We start from the raw sequence: 21,861 nt of genomic DNA, 5'->3' as shown, positions 1-21,861 counted from the left end.
ACCATAATTTCGCTGAATTTAAGTTTATTTTTAGAGGCAACTAAATGCCACAAAATAGTATTTTTGATGATAAAACTTACATTTTTCCAGTAGGACATCATCCCATGATTCAAGCAAACCTCAAAACACATTTCTAAAATCAATAGAAATCTAAGAATCCAGAAAAATGAGCAAGTTAGTCAAGGCCTATGCCTATGCTGCGACATAGAATGCCAAAAATTGACTGACAGACCAACAGACAAACAGAGTGACTTATAGAGCTCATTTTTCCAGCTAAACATTCAAAAACACTGATCAGGATTTTTATATGTATTTACACAAAAGTAGAGAAAATCGGCTAGATTCTGTCAACTACAAATATGATACTTAAACTGTATTTGTCCACTCAGATTATCCATGTTCATAAACACATTACACAGGTCAATTTTTAATAATTATTTCTTTATACATGTAGATCCTTCAGCTATTCCCCCCCCCCAGTCACCCCCCCCCCCCCCCCCCCCCCCCCCCCCCCCGCCAAGGAGTGAAAAAAGATCATATACACGGAAGCGGCTAAAAGTTACATGTATTTTAAGGCTACATGTGTTTTTCTCATCAAATGATCTTACATGTCAACGCACTACTGCTCACCATATTAATGACCGATTGGCTGCTATGGTGCTTCCGAGATTCTGGTGCATTCGTTATTGAAAAGTCAGTATAATAGTGCACACTACATATAGGTTACATGAAGGAGCTGAAGCAAGTCAATACTACATATCTGTAGACGACACATGTCCATCCTGGATTAGGTCTCTGACTTTATCATCAAACCTTAATATTCACACCTGATGATTTTAAGCCCGCACAGAGGATGGACGACTTTCAGGTGCATTCATGTGTTCTTCTATAGCTGATCTAGCCACAACAGCTAGTCAATGTGATTCCACACAGATAGCTTTGTTAGTGATCCATCAAGATGCTGAGAGCTCTCACACACGCATCCAGGTCAATGTAATTGGACTGAATAGTCCAGAAATCACTGTTCAATATAAAGCTGGACGAGCGTGCTGCGACGCATTATGTATGATCTATGAGACATTTTGTACTTGCATACAGCTGTATGTAAATAAATGTATCTGCATTTATTTGACTGGACAAATTTTCCACAGTCATTTGTATGGAATACTTACAAGTACGTTTAAGATCTTATGTTACATTTGTATGTATGCATGCTTGGACATTGTGTCTACTTCATGATTTTTCACTCACACATTGATGAGGAGTCATTAAGTGTGTGTACACAAAGCGGTGCATTTTCCTTCTTGTGGTAGGGTGATCCCATGCCACCGCCCAAAAACTCTGCCACCATTGAAGTATGCCCAATACAGCATCTGTGACACCCTACCCAACTGCATTATACCAGGTCTCTCGACTTTGAGGTGAATCAGGCCAGCGAAGCGGTCTCTTATATTTGTCTCAACATATATACATGTAACACTATAAGGTGTAACCCCAGGATAAACAGACAGATGGTTTAAATCACATTTCAAACTTCAAATGACCGTGGCCAGCATTATGGCGTGAGGAAACTAGGCAAAGCTTGGGGGAAACCAGCAACCTCCATTCGTAGGTTTCTGGCAGATCAAATTGGCTACGACGAATTGGCCCTTATTGGGACATTATTGTGAAGTATTATTTCACAATACTATTATTATTTTGCTAGGTCACCTGAGACTGCAAATTTATAGAAGGCTAAAAAGTGGTTTGAATATCATCACACATTTTTAATTAAAGTATATAAAGCTGTTTGTGATACTTCTGAGTATGAGGTGCTGAGTGCATCATGATTCAAGGCTTTCACTACACTAAAAGTGTATATACCACACAGGGTTGTCGCTACACCAGAGGTAGATATACCACACAGGGTTGTCGCTACACCAGAGGTAGATATACCACACAGGGTTGTCGCTACACCAGAGGTAGATATACCACACAGGGTTGTCGCTACACTAGAGGTAGATATACCACACAGGGTTGTCGCTACACCAGAGGTAGATATACCACACAGGGTTGTCACTACACCAGAGGTAGATATACCACACAGGGTTGTCACTACACTAGAGGTAGATATACCACACAGGGTTCGGGATTGTCACTAAACTAGAGGTACATATACCACACTGGGCTCAGGGCTGTCACTACACTAGAGGTACATATACCACACTGGGTTCCGGGCTGTCACTACACCAAAGGTACATATACCACACTGGGTTCAGAGCTATCACTACACTAGAGGTAAATATACCAACCAGGGCTCAGGGTTGTCCTTAGGTACATATACTAAACAGGGCTGTCACTATACCAGAAGTACATATACCACACACGGATGTCACTTCATTCCAGCAGCATTGGATGATGGGATCCATGCGGGCCCTTTGTAGGTTACTATGAGGCTCCACATGTGCTACCCATATAGGTCCCACATGGGTTCCACATGGATTTGTCCATGGGGCCTATTTGGATCTTATGGGCTTCAGGCTTGTGACTACACTAGAAGTACATATACCAAACAGGGTTCAGAGTTGTCACTACACTAGAGGTCCATATATCACATAGGGTTCAGAGTTGTCACTACACTAGAGGTACATATATCACATATTGTTCAGGGTTGTCACTACACTAGAGGTACATATACCACACAGGGTTCAGGGTTGTCACTACACTAGAGGTACAGAGACCACATATGGTTCAGGGTTCTCCAAACCAGAGGTACATATAAGTACCACACACATAGCCGTCCCTACACATACACGACACATGGATATCGCTTTATTGCCAGCCAGATTTGGATGACGGGGCCCATGCGGGCCCTACCTGGGCCATATGGGTCCCACGTGAGTTCCGCATGGATTTGTCCATGGGGCCTATTTGGGTCTTATGTGAACAGCTCATGTGGGCTGAATATGGGCTTAGACGGGGCCACCTTGGGCAGTTGGTGGGGTCTCATGCAGGCTGAATATCAGCCTTGCTTGGGGGTGTACATTGGGTTATTCAAGGTTGTTGAGCAAGATTTGCTAGCATGAGCAAGATTTGTGCAAGATTCCAACCCCACACTGGCAATATTTTAGTCAATGCTGCGGCAAGCTTGAAATATTAACACTTCTACATCCAGCTGCAATGTAGATAGTCGGTGGGACCAAAATAATAATCACCGGATTGATTGAATGGTGCTGAATGCCACCATATTATGGAGGAATAATCACAAATAAACCTTTACACCTGTGCACACACTAATCCAATTCTTATTCCTGTTTAACATTCATTATAAATCCATTCTTAGAAATCAAGTTCCCTATTGGCGAGAAAGGCAAAACTGTATTGAGACCTAAGAAACCTGCAGCAGTGATACTTAGTATTTCAGTATATCTACAATTATCAGAAAATGTTGCAACCCAAGGTCCAGAAATCAAACCAACAAATCAACCAGAATTTCACACCTGCAAATAAAAAGCTTTTTCATTTGAAATGTGAATTTCCATCACAAAATTTAGAATGGTTCTGAAGTCTCTAGTCAAGTCACTGGCAGGGTGAGTCAGCTGTATTACAGGGTTGTCACTTCATGAGAGCTACAGTACATATACCACACAGGGTTGTCACTTCACGAGAGCTATGGTACAGGTACCACACAGGGTTGTCACTTCACGAGATCTACCGTACATATACCACACAGGGTTGTCACTTCACGAGAGCTATGGTACAGGTACCACACAGGGTTGTCACTTCACGAGATCTACCGCACATATACCACACAGGGTTGTCACTTCACTAGAGGGTACATATACCACACAGGGTTGTCTCTTCACTAGAGGTACATATACCACACAGGGTTGTCACTTCACAAGAGGTACTGTACATATACCACACAGGGTTGTCACTTTACGAGAGCTACCGTACATGTAAAACACAGGGTTGTCACTTCACTAGAGGTACATATACCACACAGGGTTGTCACTTCACTAGAGGTACATATACCACACAGGGTTGTCACTTCACAAGAGCTATGGTTCATATACCACACAGGGTTGTCACCTCACGGGAGCTACCGTACATATATGACACAGGGTTGTCACTTTACGAGAGCTATGGTACATGTACCACACAGGGTTGTCACTTCACGAGAGTTACCATACCTGTACCACACAGGGTTGTCACTGCATGAGAGCTACCGTACATATACCACACAGGGTTGTCACTTCATGAAAGCTACCATACTTGTACCACACAGGGTTGTCACTTCATGAAAGCTACCATACCTGTACCACACAGGGTTGTCACTTCACGAGAGGTACCGTACATATACCACACAGGGTTGTCACTTCAAGAGAGCTACTGTACATATACCACACCGGGTTGTCACTTCACGAGAGCTACGATCCATGTACCACACAGGGTTGTCACTTCACTAAAGGTACCGTACATATACCACACAGGGTTGTCACTTCACGAGACCTACCATACATATACCATACAGGGTTGTCGCTTCACAAGAGCTACAGTACACATACCAAACAGGGTTCAGGGTTGTTCTAAATTACAGAGTATTGAAACGATTCTAAAGCTATAATGTGATCAGCTTTATAAAATTCAAGAACTTTGAGGAAGCTGATGATTTTTGAAAGGTAATTACATGTACATGAATTTTGCTACACTAAAGCGCTGGTCTGCCTCTTGCCAGGCCAAAATCGTTGCTCTCTAAGTTGAAGAGCCAGACGAAGAAAGGATATATAGTCGACATGATCGACACTGATGATTCATGTGTAATTTAAAAAAAAATAAAACATTTTAAAGCTCTATGTGGGTTTCAAGGGTCACTAACACAGTAACAAACAAGCCTCCACTGGACGTCGCAAAAGAGGTTGTCGTTGTAATCGCAACTGAATGCACTGACATTTGTTGTTGTTGTATTGAACATACAGTGACACGGAAAGCTACTTTTAACAAACCTGCGGAAGGGTCAACATGGTTTTCCCTGAGTTGTTTCCACAATGACCATATTCCGATATAATACAGCTTGGTTGCACACCAAACAGCCCAAATCCAAGCAAACATAAATAACCGAAGTGAGTTAACGATGTCTTTTGCACTCATCATCATGATGCAATGGGGGAAACCCTCCGTATTGAAAACGAGGCAAATGGGAATTCCCTTTTGATTGAATGTTACGACGAATCTGCAGAGCCACTGCGGCAACTATGAGGGGTAAACGGCATACCTGGGAATTAGTGTGACAAAGCAAACGAATGGGTGGCTTAATTCTAGTGTACCCTATTAACATTGTAATGAATTTTCATTTTAATGTACCGGTAATTGCAAAATTATTGTCAAAGGGTCTGGTTTATTACATTTTCTCTACATGAGAAAAGTAGCTTGATCAGTTGAAATGTCCTCCATATATTTATGTAACAGAATATCAACTGTATAATCATTTCAGTTTTGCAAATTTGCAAACAACTATTGAATTTCAGTGAATTGCGTCACTGATATATAGCCTAGGATTTTGGTTCTTACCAGTTTGGTTCTTAGAGTGCAGAAAGAAACGACCAATTTCAGATGAGGTTCAGTTCATCTCCGTGTCCCGATTTCTGAACATTGTAGAATAGTGGCATGTAGAAAACTGAAAGACACTAGGTCAAAAGGGAAGCAAACAGATATCACCATCATTAGAAATCTTTATGACAAATTGAACACATGCAGGTAATGCATGTTTGTCTTAGATCGAGCGATTGATCGGTCATCATTTTATTCTCTATTTCTTCCGTTTACTCTGACGCCCTCCACTTTTAATTCGTATTAGGCTAGGTCTGCAGATTATCTGTTTATTCAGCTTGCAGTACGATGGATTTAGCTGCATATAGAGTGGCGAAAGAGTAGCCCGCAGCGAACACATTGTACCACAAACAAAGGATCGTTTGTACCTTTATCATGTCGTTTAGTCCCGCTATAGTTTGTCATTTTATCTGATTCCAGTGGTAGCTCACCACCCACCTACAAATAATTCAAAGACATTTATGGCATGTTTCCATAGAACAAAGAGAGAAAGAAATCTCATTGAGCATCGATCAGTTATGGAGATATATTACCACCGTTATCACATGCATAGTTATCCGTTACGACTCACGTGTTATTTGCCTGTGGCGCACGCGGGTCGAAATCTGATGAAGTGGCCGTAAAGACCCTATCGCATTGAGCCTGGGGCTAAATAGACATAAGGATGAAAACCGTAAAACACATGACAAACAGTCGTCTTATTTGGTTCAGCTAGCTCCGCACGGTTCAGCTAGCTCCTACGCGTTCAAGGGTTTCATTCATGCCTTAACATATGTACCCAACGTCGTTCTCTTGAGATATATTCTACATCAGTTTTGCATCTGTCCCAGAACGTATTAGCATATCCTTAGCTAACAGCCATTTATGTCTGCGATACCACAATTTCTTTATATCATATGGTGCGTATAAATTACCGATACAATGGATCAAATGACGCAACTCGATGTTCATAATAACATGTTCAGAGAAAAAAATGTAATCTAAAGATCACTGATGTTATGGTTTAAGCGTTTCCATAAATCAGTTTGAGTAAGGTAATAAGACACATCCACGTCTATATAGTTGCATTGCGCTTCCATTAACACTACAGCGTTCGCATGTTTATTTTTTGTTAGCCAAATATTATTTCATCCCTGACAAAGAAATAGTGTTTTGTTTCATTTGGAAACTTTAGGCTTTTCTTTCTACAGCTGTATGATGAAACCACCATAAAATAGCTATCCACGAAATCAGCCGATTTGCTAATTAAAGTTAATATGCCCTGCCCATTTAATCTAACATTTGATTGCGATTTACTAATTACAAGATAATGCGTTAATAAGGTATTTTAAGAATCTCATGTATCATTCGGTTTCTTTAAGTCGAACACAAATACCACGAAACCCCTTGCTGTCAGTTGCGTAATCAGGCGTGGATCAAGCCTTGTTTCAAGTATCCTCCTGAAAAAGACAATGAGAAGATATTACTATTACATTTGGAGCTCCAAGGATTTCGAATGACAGTCAGAGATCTCTTCAAGAAGGCTACACTCTCAACAGATAAACCCCTTTATGCCATTTTGAGAGACGCATTAACACTAAAGTTTTTGTAAAAGTATCCAACATGGCGAGAAAAAATGTCTCCACTTACGTAATTCTAATCTTTTCAGATCACCTTTTCTTTAAACGGAACGCTACCAGCGATCTGTTAATAGTTGTTTTGGTTGAATCATGCAGTACTTTTTTCACATTTATTGGTGGAGCCCCTTCCGATAAAGGTTGATCGGTTTAATCAGGTTAGATGGCAAAAAGCCTCACAGGTAATGCCATAAAATAAACATAGAACGACCGGAATTAGCCACGAGCAAAAAGCGGGTATTTCCAAGGACAAAGGGACCGTTTGTAGCTTTGACAGTTCGTTTACTACGGTAGTTTATCTGTTTGGAATTGGAAATTTTCTACCACCTACAAATATGTGAGGGATATTCAAGGCGTGATTTCAAAGGACGGAGGAAAAGGGAAGCTGATTGAATCGCTGATTGCATTAAGGCCCAATCAAACTTGGCGCCTTTGGTTGCTGGCTGTCTGATATGTCTTCATTAAGTTGGCAGTCCGGAATTCCCAAGATCTCACAGATAGTCTGTGGGTTATGCAAGACTCCATTAGGAGACAGAAGGCCTCCAAATTCTCCCATTCATTGATAATTTAACTATCATAAGGTTTCTGCTGGATCATCAAACTTAACAATGCCTCAAGTCTCTCAAGGAGCACCAGAGCGTCTGTAGCCATATAAATATATACGGTTGTAAGGTATTTCACGGTGATACGAGTACAAGCCATTAATCTGGGGTCGGCTTTAGTCAGTGATCACTGATGGTACTTTATATATAGGGTCTCAGGAATCACCTACATGCCTGTCAACAGCCGCAAATATATGCATGTCAGAGAGCTTTGTCTTTTATTCATTAGACACAATCAGTGCCACATGATTCAGTTATGATATTGGATGTACCAAATTGGTATAATAAGATTTTAAAAAATTTAAGTTTAATTTAGTATAAACAAGATCTGAGCGTCATCTAAACTATGTTACATGTTTACATCTAGCCCGCACGCATTCGATTAATGCAGTTCATTGTGAGGTAATTTTTAGATTTCACGTATTAAGACAGATGTTTTATCAATTCCTAAGTAAAAAGAGAAAAGCAAAAATTTATTTTTTAAAATAAAATTTTCTGGCTGACTTTCATAAAGAAATTTATTTATTTGTTAAGTGGCCAGTTATACACCATACTCTTTATAACAGTTTTGAGGTTTAACTGGGTGTCAAAAGACTGCAGCAGAGCTAGCGGCACGATGCTCGAAACTCACACCTTTTGCCAATAATAGATTTCAAAAATGAATTACCCAGTTTTTTGCTCGCGCAAAATATCCATGACAGTACATGACTGATCTTTCCCACACGATCTTGGCATGATATATAACCTTGTCTTCGGGTTTACTCATGACCGTTACGCCAGACCAGTCGACTGAAAAGAAGCCACAAAAGAAAAGTGTAACTGATGTATTCGCACTGACGAGGTTTTAATCCCGAAAATCTCACGGCTTACTGAACTGCCTCAGAAAAAGGTAACTCGGCTGTTTATTAGCTGCCCGTTAAATTGAGAAACCCATTATACCACCAGAGCCTCAGAATGGCCAGTATTACGTTACCGGTACCAAAAAATAACCCTTTTATGACCCTTTTAAATGTTTTATATGTTTTATTTATTTCATTGTTGTTCAACAGGGTTCTCAAGAATGTTGACATATAGATCGTCTTATGAGTTGAGGAACCCGGAATGATCACCGACCGTTGGAAAGTTACTGACAAAATTTTCCAAGCGTGACGTACTTATATATACACAACATATTTGTGGAAGACAACTGATTCTCATCGCACCAATGTCTCTTGAAACAGTGAAACCTGGGCTGCGAATCCACAAATTCCATGGGCAAGGCCGGGACTGAACCGACATCTCTAGTGTCCTTATATGTATGTAGCATGTCCTGAGAAACTTCCAGACGGATTTGGATTCCTTGAAACCTGATCCATTTGCAAACGTTTGTATAGCGTGTTCTGAATAGGAACTAGGCCCAGCTGAATTTTACCTAAACCTCTGATTTCTTGCATATCTAAGCTATGTTCAGGTAATCGATTTGTTATTTCAAAGATCATTTTACGTAACGACATAGCGTATATATTTTGACTTACATAGTGCCACAATAATGGAGAATCAACCCAGCATTCACTTTTAATATCTAAGCGGCGAGTTTGCATTATTTATCTGTCAAAAGGGCAAACCTTTCAGCATTATGTGAGTCGAGGGCTGAGGGTGTCCTCCGTGACTATCGCAGCACAATGACACAAGAGCCCCTCACCAAGAGAATGCAAGTCAAGCTCATGCTGGCTTCCTCTCCAGTCGCACGTCACAAGGTCACAACCTGCGGATAGTCGTGGTGTTTCCTCGGGCTTTGTCCGCCCCCCCCCCCCAGTAATGCAGACATTGCTGTATCATGTGGCAAGTTAACATTGCTACATCCTGTTACCATTTGACACCACCATAATGTGAGTATCAGTGTAACTACATGCTAATTTACAACCTGTATGCAGCAGTTTGACCCCTCCTTATTTATACACTTTTGTTGATGCTTTGGTTGTTGCCATCAGTGTGACCTCATGCAAATTTGCACACTTTTGCCGATGTTTTCGCTGCGGTTATCAGTGTGACTAGGCCTACATGCAAATTTGCACACTTTTATTGATGCTTTCGCTTTACTCGTCTCTTCTTACTTTTCCCATACTGTACACCTATCTTTTGTGGACACGTGTATATAAATCATATTGGTTGTTCTGGTGAAGTGCAACGTGGCATCAGCTTATCGGCATGAATGTAAAGAGAGACTGGATCTTACGCTAACCATTTGGAGTTTGGCATTCAATATGGCAACTATCACCGAGCAGTACAGACGCAATCCACCCAATTATTAATAACACAGACGACTAAACGCAATATATCCCCACTGCGCTGATTTATCACTAACTCACGTTAAATCTAACCTAGTTGTCTTTTTCCCCGTTTCTTTTTTCGGGAAGAGGAAGAAAGGGTAAAGGCTTTTGTGTCGTTTTTAGCTGTATGAATTCGACAATATACAAAAGTGCCTTGTTGTTTAGCAGAGCGGATATAAATTCCGTTATGGTTATAGTGTTAATTAAAGCGGGACATGTATAACAGATTTGTAAATGACAGTATAGGTACAATACTTTTGTAAACAAGTGATTTTTTTTACCAACAGCTATTCCGGTTCCAATAATTAAGTTATAATTTGTTAATTATACGCTCAGGTAACTGTTACTTGGACAACTCTGGCAGCATCACCGACAGTATCACCTGGATTGTACTGAGAGGATTGCGACATTGTCACCTAGGTTGTATTGTGAGGACTACGACATTGTCACAACAGCTTCGCCTGGGTTGCATTTAGAAGACTACGACGTGGTCACCTGAGGCCGATTACTCGAAACCATTTCTGACTTAAGACAAAGCTTGTAATTCAATCTTAAAGCCTATTTTTGGGTTCTGGGAATTGCAATTTTGCCCTCGTCATCAATATTATCATAGGACAGACTTGACTAAATTTCAACTTCGAGTATCAAAAACTAAGCATCATAAAGAGTTCTCTAAATTTTGACTTTAGTCAGAAACGGGCTTTGTGGAATGGGCCCCTGAGGACTACGACAGCATCACCAAGGTTGTATTGGGATTGAACTACGACAGTATCACCAAAGTTGTATTGGGAGAACCACGACAGCATCACCACAGTTGTATTGGGAGGACTACGACATTGTCGCATGGGTTGTATGGGGAGGACTAAGTATTACCAGGATTGTATTGGAGGGGACTATGACAGTGTCATGTGGGTTGTATTAGGAGCAGGGCGACAGTATCGTCTGGGTTGTATTGGGAAAACTACGACGTCATCACCTGATTTGTATTGGAAGGACTACGACAGCATCACCTGGGTTGTATTGGGAGAAAACGACAGTATCACCGATTCCGCGAAACCATTTCTGACTTAAGTCAAATTTTTAAATACAATCTTAAAACTTATTTTTGGGCTTTGGGAATTTTGCCCTCTTCATCAGTGTTATCATAGGACAAACTTGACTAAATTGCAACTTCCAGTATCAAAAACTAAGCATCATAAAGAGTTCTTTAAATTTTGACTTCAGCCAGAAACAGTTTGTGGAATCGGCCCATGGGCCTTATTGGGAGGAGGGCCAAGGTTGTATTGGGAGAACTACGACAGCATCGCCAGGGTTGTATTGGGAGGACTAAGGCAGTATAACCAGGATTGTATTTGAGGGGACTATGACCTTGTCATCTGGGTTGTATTGGGAGAACTTCGGCATTGTCGCATTTGTTGTACTGGGAGGACGAAGACAATACATACAGGATTGTATTGGAGGAGACTATGACAGTGTCATCTGGGTTGTATTTGAAGAACTACGACAGCATCACCTGGGTTGTATTGGGAGGACTACGACAGCATCACTTGGGTTGTATTGGGAGAACTACGACAGTATCACCTGGGTTATATTGGGAAGACTACGACAGCATCACTTGGGATGTATTGGGAGAACTACGACTGTATAACCTGGGTTGTATTGAGAGAACTACGACAATATCGCCTGGGATGTATTGGGAGGACCACGACAGCATCACTTGGGTTGTATTGGGAGAACTACGACAGTATCACCTGGGTTGTATTGAAATGATTACGGCAGTTTCAACTGGGTTGTATTGGGAATACTACGACAGTATCACCTGGGTTGTATTGGGAATACTGGGACAGGATCTCCGTATGTTGTTTTGGGAGGACTGCGACATTATCACCCTGGGTTGAACTGGGAGGACTACGGCATGATCACCTTGGTTGTATTGGGAGGACCACGACAGGAACACCTGTTTTCTATCGGCAGGACTACGACAGGGCCTGCTGAGTTGTATTGCGAGGATTACTACGGTGTCACCCGGGGATGTATTTGGAGGACTTCGACATTTTCACCTGGGTTTATTGGGAAGAGGCCGACAGTAGCATCTGGATTTTATTCAGAGTACTATTACAGACTCATCGGGGTGGGGGGGTGGGGGTGGGGGTGGGGGGGGGGGTGGGAGGGGCTACGTGGCTCAGTTTGTCAGCGTGCTAGTAATGACCCGGGAGCCTCTTACCAATGCGGTCGCTGTGAGTTCAAGTCCATGCTGGCTTCCTCTCTGGCCGTACGTGGGAAGGTCTTTCCTCAACCTGCGGATGGTCGTGGGTTTCCACCGGGCTCTGCCCGCTTTCCTCCTACCATAATGCTGGCCGCCGTCGTATAAGTGAAATATTCTTGAGTAAAACACCGATCAAATAAATAAATAAATACAGAATCGTCTGGGCCGTGTTGGGGGACCACGACAGGATCATCTAGGTTGTACTGGGAGGACTGCGACATTATCATTTGGGTTGTATTGGGAGGATCACGACAGGATCACCTAGGATGTATTGGGAGGATCACGAAAGGATCACCTAAGTTGTATTGGGAAGACTACGACCTGGGTTGTATTGAAAGGACCACGTCAAAATCAGGTGAACCACGGTGGACATAGCTGGAAACAACGATGTATATATCTTACCGTGTCGCAAAAATAATACATACAACTGTTTCTGGTACAGATGTGAAACTTTCTCTTCGTTTTACTTTATTTATTCTCTAAATATACCTTGGAGATATCAGTATATCTGTATATGTAAACCAGACATGTCTCTTTACATCTGTCTATAGATGGGTCTTAATTTTATAAGTTATCAGTTGCTAACCTTTTGAAAACAGTTATAATCTACAGAACTGTGCATCTGAAGCTGAATGACGACATGCACATTGTATGAATGGCGACATGCATATTGTATTGTACTCGTATAAGTGGTTTATTTATGTCAGGTGAAATGGCAGACTCCTCCATTACATCACTACTCATTTTCTCAACATGCAAATGTATTAATATATTCTCTTTGCGTCGTTAGCATTGAACGGAGGCAGGAAGTAGCCGAAATCTTAAGGAGGAAGGCAATCTGCAGAATAGATGAACAAAATATGTTTTTGTAGAGATACATTGCGTATACATTTCAATTCTCTCTGACAAAACCGTTGTTTTAGATGCCCGAGATGTACAAAAAAAACAACAACAAAAAACAAAGAACAAAAAAACTAAAAAACAAAACAAAACAAAACAAAAAAAAAAACAAAAAAACAAAACAAAAACAAAACAAAAGCTTATGAACAAACATGTCATCAGGAATTAATTGGCCCCAAATGTGTTCTTTGGTGGAAAAAAAAGTTTTGGAGTTATTTTATCCCTAACTGATCGTTTAGCAAAGAAATGTTACGCTAGCTACTCCAGCGTATGTTACGAAACAGCTCTTAGCACGATTGAATTAAGTCATTAGCTGAACCAGATTTATGTCTAATCATACTTTTATTGCGGATGTGTCTTCCACGAGACGAGACTGGCGAGAGGAGAAAACGACCTACCTGGCCATCTTAGAGATTTCCGGATGGCCTTGACATGAGCGCGATATAGAACCTGGTGAGTAACATTTCGTTCACAGAGAATCGCACCTGGTCCGTTAGCAGACGGCCAGGGTCAAGTACGTGTATCTCTCCACCTTCAGGTATAAATATTTTCGTAACCAGCAAACAAATTGGTAAAAAGCTATTTAACTCCGCACACAATGCCTTTTGTCCACCTATTCATGCTGAAATTCGTCTTACAACAAAAGATTACCTTACGTAATGCATATTTGAGTGCTTGTGAATGGTTTGGCTAAAATGTTACGTGAGACGATAACCGGATACAGAGAGGTAGATTTCCGCACATAATGTGTTTTCTTGCCATTTAATTACATTATATCCTAAGAGACTATCTATAACATTCAACCTACAGAGATGCAGATATCACGTTTCGGTGAATACAAGATATTTGACCTCGGGCATTGAGCTTGAAAAGTACAATGTTTTCTTCATGTCTTAAAAAGATATTCGTCTTTGTGCATTATGCGCTGGGTTGCAACAAAAAAAAATAATCTCAAGTTAAACAAATAATGCATTCATTACAATAGCGGTATGTAAAAATATTTCTCTGCACGATGCTATGTATGCTTGAGTTTTTACGTCGCACTTAACAATTTTTCAGTCATATATCGTCGATTCTCGGTAGAAGCACTACAGCAATGACAAATCTTTCCAGCCTAATGATATTCTTGATCATAAATGATGTTTGGTCTGCTATTCGTCCCGTCTTTGCAATGACTGATGATGTACAGTGAAAAAAATGTGTTTAACATGTAAACACGTGATAAACATCTCTTTGCAACACATAATAAACGTGGTTAATGTTTAATTGCGACATGTTTAATAGCACCGCTTTATAATGGTGATCATATACACTGAAACTTTAAATCACTTCGTTTAAGCAATATATATATATATATATATATATATATATATATATATATATATATATATATATATATATATACATATATATATATATATATATATATATATAGTATTTATAAAATACTGCATGTATTTATAAATTAAATCCATGTGTTTATGAATCAAACACGTGTATTTGAAAAATAAAAACACATTGAACATGTTAAACATAAGCAGTTATTACTGTGCAGCCATTTGATATTCATCCCTCAGAAAAGATTTACTAACAGGGATTGTGTCGCCAGCTAGCCTGGTGCAAAGTGGCCTATATTTCTTATCTCTCATTTTCACTACTGAGGTCACAATATTTCCTATTACATACTTTATCACGTGTAAGGCAATGTTTATGTTTCCTGACCCCTTTCCTTAAAAATGCGTTCAGGCTAGAGAATTCTACTCTGGTTACATCAGAGCTAACACTTAATGGCGCCAAAACAGGTTTCTTCCATTAACACACTGATCTATAAACGATAGGAAGAATTAAGCGTCATCGAGTATCGCAATATTTAAACAATTTCCAGATTGAAACAGAGTTTACCCTTAAATACCGTCAACGGCCTCGAGTGGTATTCTGTGATCCAAGTGCGTTGCGCATTCCGGCAAGCATTTCAACCAACACAGGTCAATACTTATTTGCCGCCTCGGTTAAAACTAGGCCTCAGCAGCCTGCATTCCTTCCACGACACATAAAATTTGTGTCTATATATTAGGTCTACCTCAAATTAAACTCATCAAATATAAAGGAATGAAGGAAGAAATAACTGAACGATTGAAGTATTTAGTACTAGGATATTAGTATTTCTCACAAAACATCTTTTGTAATGAATAATGTGTTGATTTTTGTTTAGAGTGATGTTTTGGTTCCCGTATGATTTAAGCTGATAAAAACACACATAACACTAAACATTGCGTCAACAGGACAACGTACGTGCATTGAGCTGGTGTGTGTGTGTATTCTTTTCAAGAAAGTAATGCCGTTTCATGCAGTTGCCACATCCACTTGCGTTTTGGAACCCATTCGAGGCCAAATGCCGTTATATCGTCACGGCATTATGGAAACTAGTGCCGAAAGGTGATTACACCTTATTAACATTTAGCATTGTGAAACTTGTAAAAAAAAAATCATTGTAAAAACTTAGTCAGGGTACTGACACTGTCAAGATGTTTCTGTTGTTTACTCATGTCAGCAGAATGATAAAGTCAATAGATGTTCACCATGACACTAAAAGACATGAACCAGTTTGTTTTGCAGGTTTTCTTATTCTTGTAGATAGTCAATAATGACTTTTATCTTAACTTTCAGACGATTCAACTATACACATATATACAAAGACTGATATGTGTCAAAATAAAATATAATAATACTGGGCATAGAGTTTAAGAGCTATTCTTGAAAGAGCAGTTTTTTTCAGATTTTGGTAACACTTTTATTGTTCACCTATATTTAAATAACCTTTAGCGCTTTTTTTATGAGACTATTGACGTGAACATACATTTCTCGAGAAACCTTTTATGTCAGACTGAAAAGGCTATACACAACAGAATATATATATATATATATATATATATATATATATCATATCATCAGAACAGAATATACTACGTTTTTCATGATAATCTTTAACGTCAGGCTGAAAGCATTTCATACAGCCTGCATTAGACCCAAAAAGGGTAGGCTAACTATTTCCAAGAAAAGCTTGTAATACAATTAGTTAAGAATACACAATATTTTCCCCTTAACCTTTTACATAAGGCTAGAAGCGTAGCGTACATCATCAAGATCGCCATATACAACATTTATGCATGTGACGTTCATAATATACTGAGGGTACGGGCAGAGTAATTATGGGACATTGCCGTGCAATGCCCAGAGATGGGACACGATACGTTCTGTGATACGCATGTCCCATGAACAGCTCAAGGGTCCTTCACAGCAATGGGAGAGAGCTATGGTAAGATGAATGGACCGGAAGTAATTGTTAATGACTGAGTCGGCCAAGTCCTCAGACTGGCTGGCATCCATCCGGCAAAGACAAGATAGTTTCTAGTTCATTGGTATCCGGGGAAAACTCAGGCCGTAAGGACCCAAAGAGGTCTTCAGCAGGGTGCTAAATCAATTAGAAAATGACATTATGCTGATTTATTCTTGAATCAAGAGTTGTGGTGTACCTATAGATTTGCATGGGATCCATCTAAATAGCCAACTGGACAGCGTCCACTCACCATTTGATAATGAGAAATCACGCCATTTCTTGTTTCATGCACAGGTCGAAGAATCAGTCGTTTCATAATACATCTTGTGCATTAAATTGGTTCTCCAGCTTGACGGAGGCGTAAGCGCCATACCCTTGCATGATACGGTACAACAAAGGAATTAACAGTGTATCAGGAAAGTCGTACATGGTTATCCTTGTGTTGGTGGAAACGAAATTAGAAACGTGACATTATAAGCACTTATAGTGGCGTCGGGGATATATACTGGATGTTTCCAGTGTATATACATACATACACTGGAAACCTTACCCAAGCATTCTGGGTTAGCTCAAATTTTTCAAAGAGACGACCTGCGTAAATCCAATCAACTGTTTGCTATTACTTTAGAATAGCCCATATCATTATCTTTCACAAGATGTCAGTCTTGTCTGTGCACCTGTTAAAGTTCAAACTTGGTAATAAAGTTTCAAAAATTACTTTTTTTTCAAACTTTAGAATCATTTTAACGCTGGTTACTCGGAGTAAATTGTCTGACAATGCCAAACCCCCAGTGTTGAATTCCATCTTCTCGGCTTTTAAACCAATATGAACAGTGTGGAGTATGTTAAAAAGCCATAATTTTTTCTGAACATTTAACTTAAATCTGTCAGAATAGAATAAAATAATGTTTAATACATATCTTGGGGTACACATGGAACTTTGTCGTCGTATATGTTTGCCAAAGCTGAGTAAACTACATGTAAATGCCAACTCATCAATTTACCCAGTTTAAAATGTGGATTATAAACTTTAAAGTAAGAACCAGACAGTGGTGTCGTTGCTGAATTTATCCAGTTTAGAATATGAATTATTAACTCTGAAGTACACACCAGAGAGAGGTGTCATTGCTGAATTTATCCAGTTTAGAAGATGGATTATTAACTCTGAAGTACAGACCAGAGCGTGGTGTCATTGCTGAATTTATCCAGTTTAGAAAATGGATTTAACTCTGAAGTACGGACCAGAGAGGGGTGTCATTGCTGAATTTATCCAGTTTAGAATGTGGATTATGAACCCTGAAGTACAGACCAGAGAGTGGTGTCATTGCTGAATTTATCCAGTTTAGAATGTGGATAATTAACTTTGAGTTACGAACCAGAGAGTGGTGTCATTGCTGAATTTACCCGGTTTAGAATGCGGATTTATATCTCTGAGGTACGAACCAGAGCGTGGTGTCATTTCTGAATTTATCCAGTTTAGAATATGGATTATTAACTCTGAGGTACAGACCAGAGAGTGGTGTCATTTCTGAATTTACCCGGTTTAGAATGTGGATTATTAATTCTGAGGTACAAACCAGAGAGTGATGTTATTGCTGAAGTTATCCAGTTTAGAATATGGATTATTAACTCTGAAGTACAGACCAGAGAGTGATGTTATTGCTGAAGTTATCCAGTTTAGAATATGGATTATTAACTCTGAGGTACAGACCAGAGAGTGGTGTCATTTCTGAATTTACCCGGTTTAGAATGTGGATTATTAATTCTGAGGTACAAACCAGAGAGTGATGTTATTGCTGAAGTTATCCAGTTTAGAATATGGATTATTGACTCTGAAGTTCAGACCAGAGGGTGGTGTCATTTCTGAATTTATCCAGTTTAGAACATGAATTAATAACTCTGAGTTACAAACCAGAGAATGGTGTCATTGCTTAATTTGTCCATTGTAGAATATGGAATATTAACTCTGAAATACGAACCAGAGAGTGGTGTCATTTCTGAATTTATCCAGTTTAGAATATGGATCATAAGCATTGAAGTACAAACCAAAGCATGGTGTCATTGTTGAATTTATCCAGTTTAGAATATGGATTATTAACTCTGAAGTACACACCAGAGAGTTGTGTTATTCCTGAATTTATCCAGTGTAGAATATGGATTATTAACTCTGAGGTACAAGCAAGAGAGTGGTGTCATTGCTGAATTGATCCGGTTTAAAATGGGGATCAATTACGCTGAAGTACAGAATTGAGAGTGGTGTCATTGCTGAATTTACCCGGTTTAGAATGTGGATTATTATTTCTGAAGTACAAACCAGAGAGTGGTGTTATTGCTGAATTTGTCCAGTGTAGAATATGGATTATTACCTCTGAAATACGAACCAGAGAGCGGTGTCATTTCTGAATTTATCCAGTTTAGAATGTGGATTATTAACTCTGAAATACAAACCAGAGAATGGTGTCATTGCTGAATTTATCCAGTTTAGAATATGGATTATTAACTCTGAGGTACAAACCAGAGAGTGGTGTCATTGCTGAATTTATCCAGTTTAGAATGTGGATTATTACCTCTGAGGTACAAACCAGAGAGTGGTGTCATTGCTGAATTTTTCCAGTTTAGAATATGAATAACTAACTCTGAAGAACAAACCAGAGCGTGGTGTCATTGCTGAATTTATCCAGTTTAGAATATGGATTATTAACTATGAAGTACAGACCAGAGAGTGGTGTCATTGCTGAATTTATCCAGTTTAGAGTATGGATTATTAACCCTGAGTTACAAACCAGAGAGTGGTGTCATTGCTGAATTTACCCGGTTTAGAATATGGATTTTTAACTCTGAAGATCAAACCAGAGCGTGGTGTCATTGCTGAATTTATCCAGTTTAGAAAATGGATTATTAACTCTGAAGTAGAGACCACAGAGTGGTGTCATTGCTGAATTGATCCAGTTTAGAATGTGGATTATTAACTCTGAAGTACAGACCAGACACTGGTGTCATTGCTGAATTTATCCAGTTTAGAATATGGATTATTAACTCTGAGGCACAAACCATAGAATGGTGTCATTGCTGAATTGATCCAGTTAAGAATGTGGATTATTATCTCTGAAATACGAACCAGAGAGTGGTGTCATTGCTGAATTTATCCAGTTTAGAATATGGATTATTAACTCTAAGGTACAAACCAGAGAGTGGTGTCTTTGCTGAATTTACCCGGTTTAGAATGTGGATTATTATCTCTGAGGTACGAACCAGAGAGTGGTGTCATTGCTGAATTTATCCAGATTAGAATGTGGATTATTAAATCTGAAGTACGGACCAGAGAGTGGTGTCATTGCTGAATTTATCCAGTTTAGAATGTGGATTATTAACTTTGAGTTACGAACCAGAGAGTGGTGTCATTGCTGAATTTATCCAGTTTAGAATGTGGATTATTAACTCTGAGGTACAGACCAGAGAGTGGTGTCATTTCTGAATTTATCCAGTTTAGAATGTGGATTATTAACTCTGAGGTACAAACCAGAGAGTGGTGTCACTGCTGAATTATCCAGTTCAGAATGTGGATTATTAACTCTGAAGTACAGACCAGAGAGTGGTGTTATTCCTGAATTTATCCAGTTTAGAATATGGATTATTAACCCTGAGGTACAAACCAGAGCGTGGTGTCATATCTGAATTTATCCAGTTTAGAATGTGGATTATTAACTCTGAGGTACAAACCAGAGCGTGGTGTCATTGCTGAATTTATCCAGTTTAGAATATGGATTATTAACTCTGAAGTACAGATCAGAGCGTGGTGTCATTGCTTAATTTATCCAGTGTAGAATATGGATTATTAACCCTGAGATGTGAACCAGAGAGTGGTGTCATTGCTGAATTTATCCAGTTTAGAATGTGGATTATTAACTCTGAGCTACGAACCAGAGAATGGTGTCATTGCTTAATTTATCCATTGTAGAATATAGATTATTAACTCTGAAATATGAACCAGAGAGTGGTGTCATTGTTGAATTTACCCAGTTTAGAATATGGATTATAAACCCTGAAGTACAAACCAAAGCATGGTGTCATTGTTGAATTTATCCAGTTTAGAATATGGATCATCAACTCTGAAATACGAACCAGAGCGTGGTGTCATATCTGAATTTATCCAGTTTAGAATATGTATTATTAACTCTGTGGTACAAACCAGAGAATGGTGTCATTGCTGAATTTATCCAGTTTAGAATATGGATTATTGACTCTGAGGTACAAACCAGAGAGTGGTGTCATTGCTGAATTGATCCAGTTTAGAATGTGGGTTATTATCTTTGAAATACGAACCAGAGAGTGGTGTCATTGCTGAATTTATCCAGTTTAGAATGTGGATTATTAACTTTGAGTTACGAACCAGAGAGTGGTGTCATTGCTGAATTTACCCGGTTTAGAATGCGGATTTATATATCTGAGGTACGAACCAGAGAGTGGTGTCATTGCTGAATTTATCCAGTTTAGAAGATGGATTATTAACTCTGAAGTACAGACCAGAGAGTGGTGTCATTGCTGAATTTATCCAGTTTGGAATGTGGATTATTAGCTTTGAGTTACGAACCAGAGAGTGGTGTCATTACTGAATTTATCCAGTTTAGAATGTGGATTATTAACTCTGAGGTACAGACCAGAGCGTGGTGTCATTTCTGAATTTATCCAGTTTAGAATGTGGATTATTAACCCTGAGGTACAAACCAGAGAGTGGTGTCATTGCTGAATTTATAAAGTTTAGAATATGGATTATTAACTCTGAGGTACAAACCAGAGCGTGGTGTCACTGCTGAATTTATCCAGTATAGAATGTGGATTATTAACCCTGAGGTACGAACCAGAGAGTGGCGTCATTGCTGAATTGATCCAGTTTAGACTATGAATTATTAACTCTGAAGTACAGACCAGAGAGTGGTGTTATTCCTGAATTTATACAGTTTAGAATATGGATTATTAACCCTGAGGTACAAACCAGAGAGTGGTGTCATTGCTGAATTTATCCAGTTTAGAATGTGGATTATTAACTCTGAAGTACAGACCAGAGCGTGGTGTCATTGCTGAATTTATCCAGTGTAGAATATGGATTATTAACCCTGAGATGTGAACCAGAGAATGGTGTCATTGCTGAATTGATCCAGTTTGGAATGTGGATTATTAACTCTGAAATACGAACCAGAGAGTGGTGTCATTTCTGAATTTATTCAGTATAGAAAATGGATTA

The sequence above is a fragment of the Liolophura sinensis genome, chromosome 8, assembly GCF_032854445.1.
Source record: "Liolophura sinensis isolate JHLJ2023 chromosome 8, CUHK_Ljap_v2, whole genome shotgun sequence".
Taxonomy (NCBI): Eukaryota; Metazoa; Mollusca; class Polyplacophora; order Chitonida; family Chitonidae; genus Liolophura; species Liolophura sinensis.
This window is presented reverse-complemented; position numbering follows the sequence as displayed.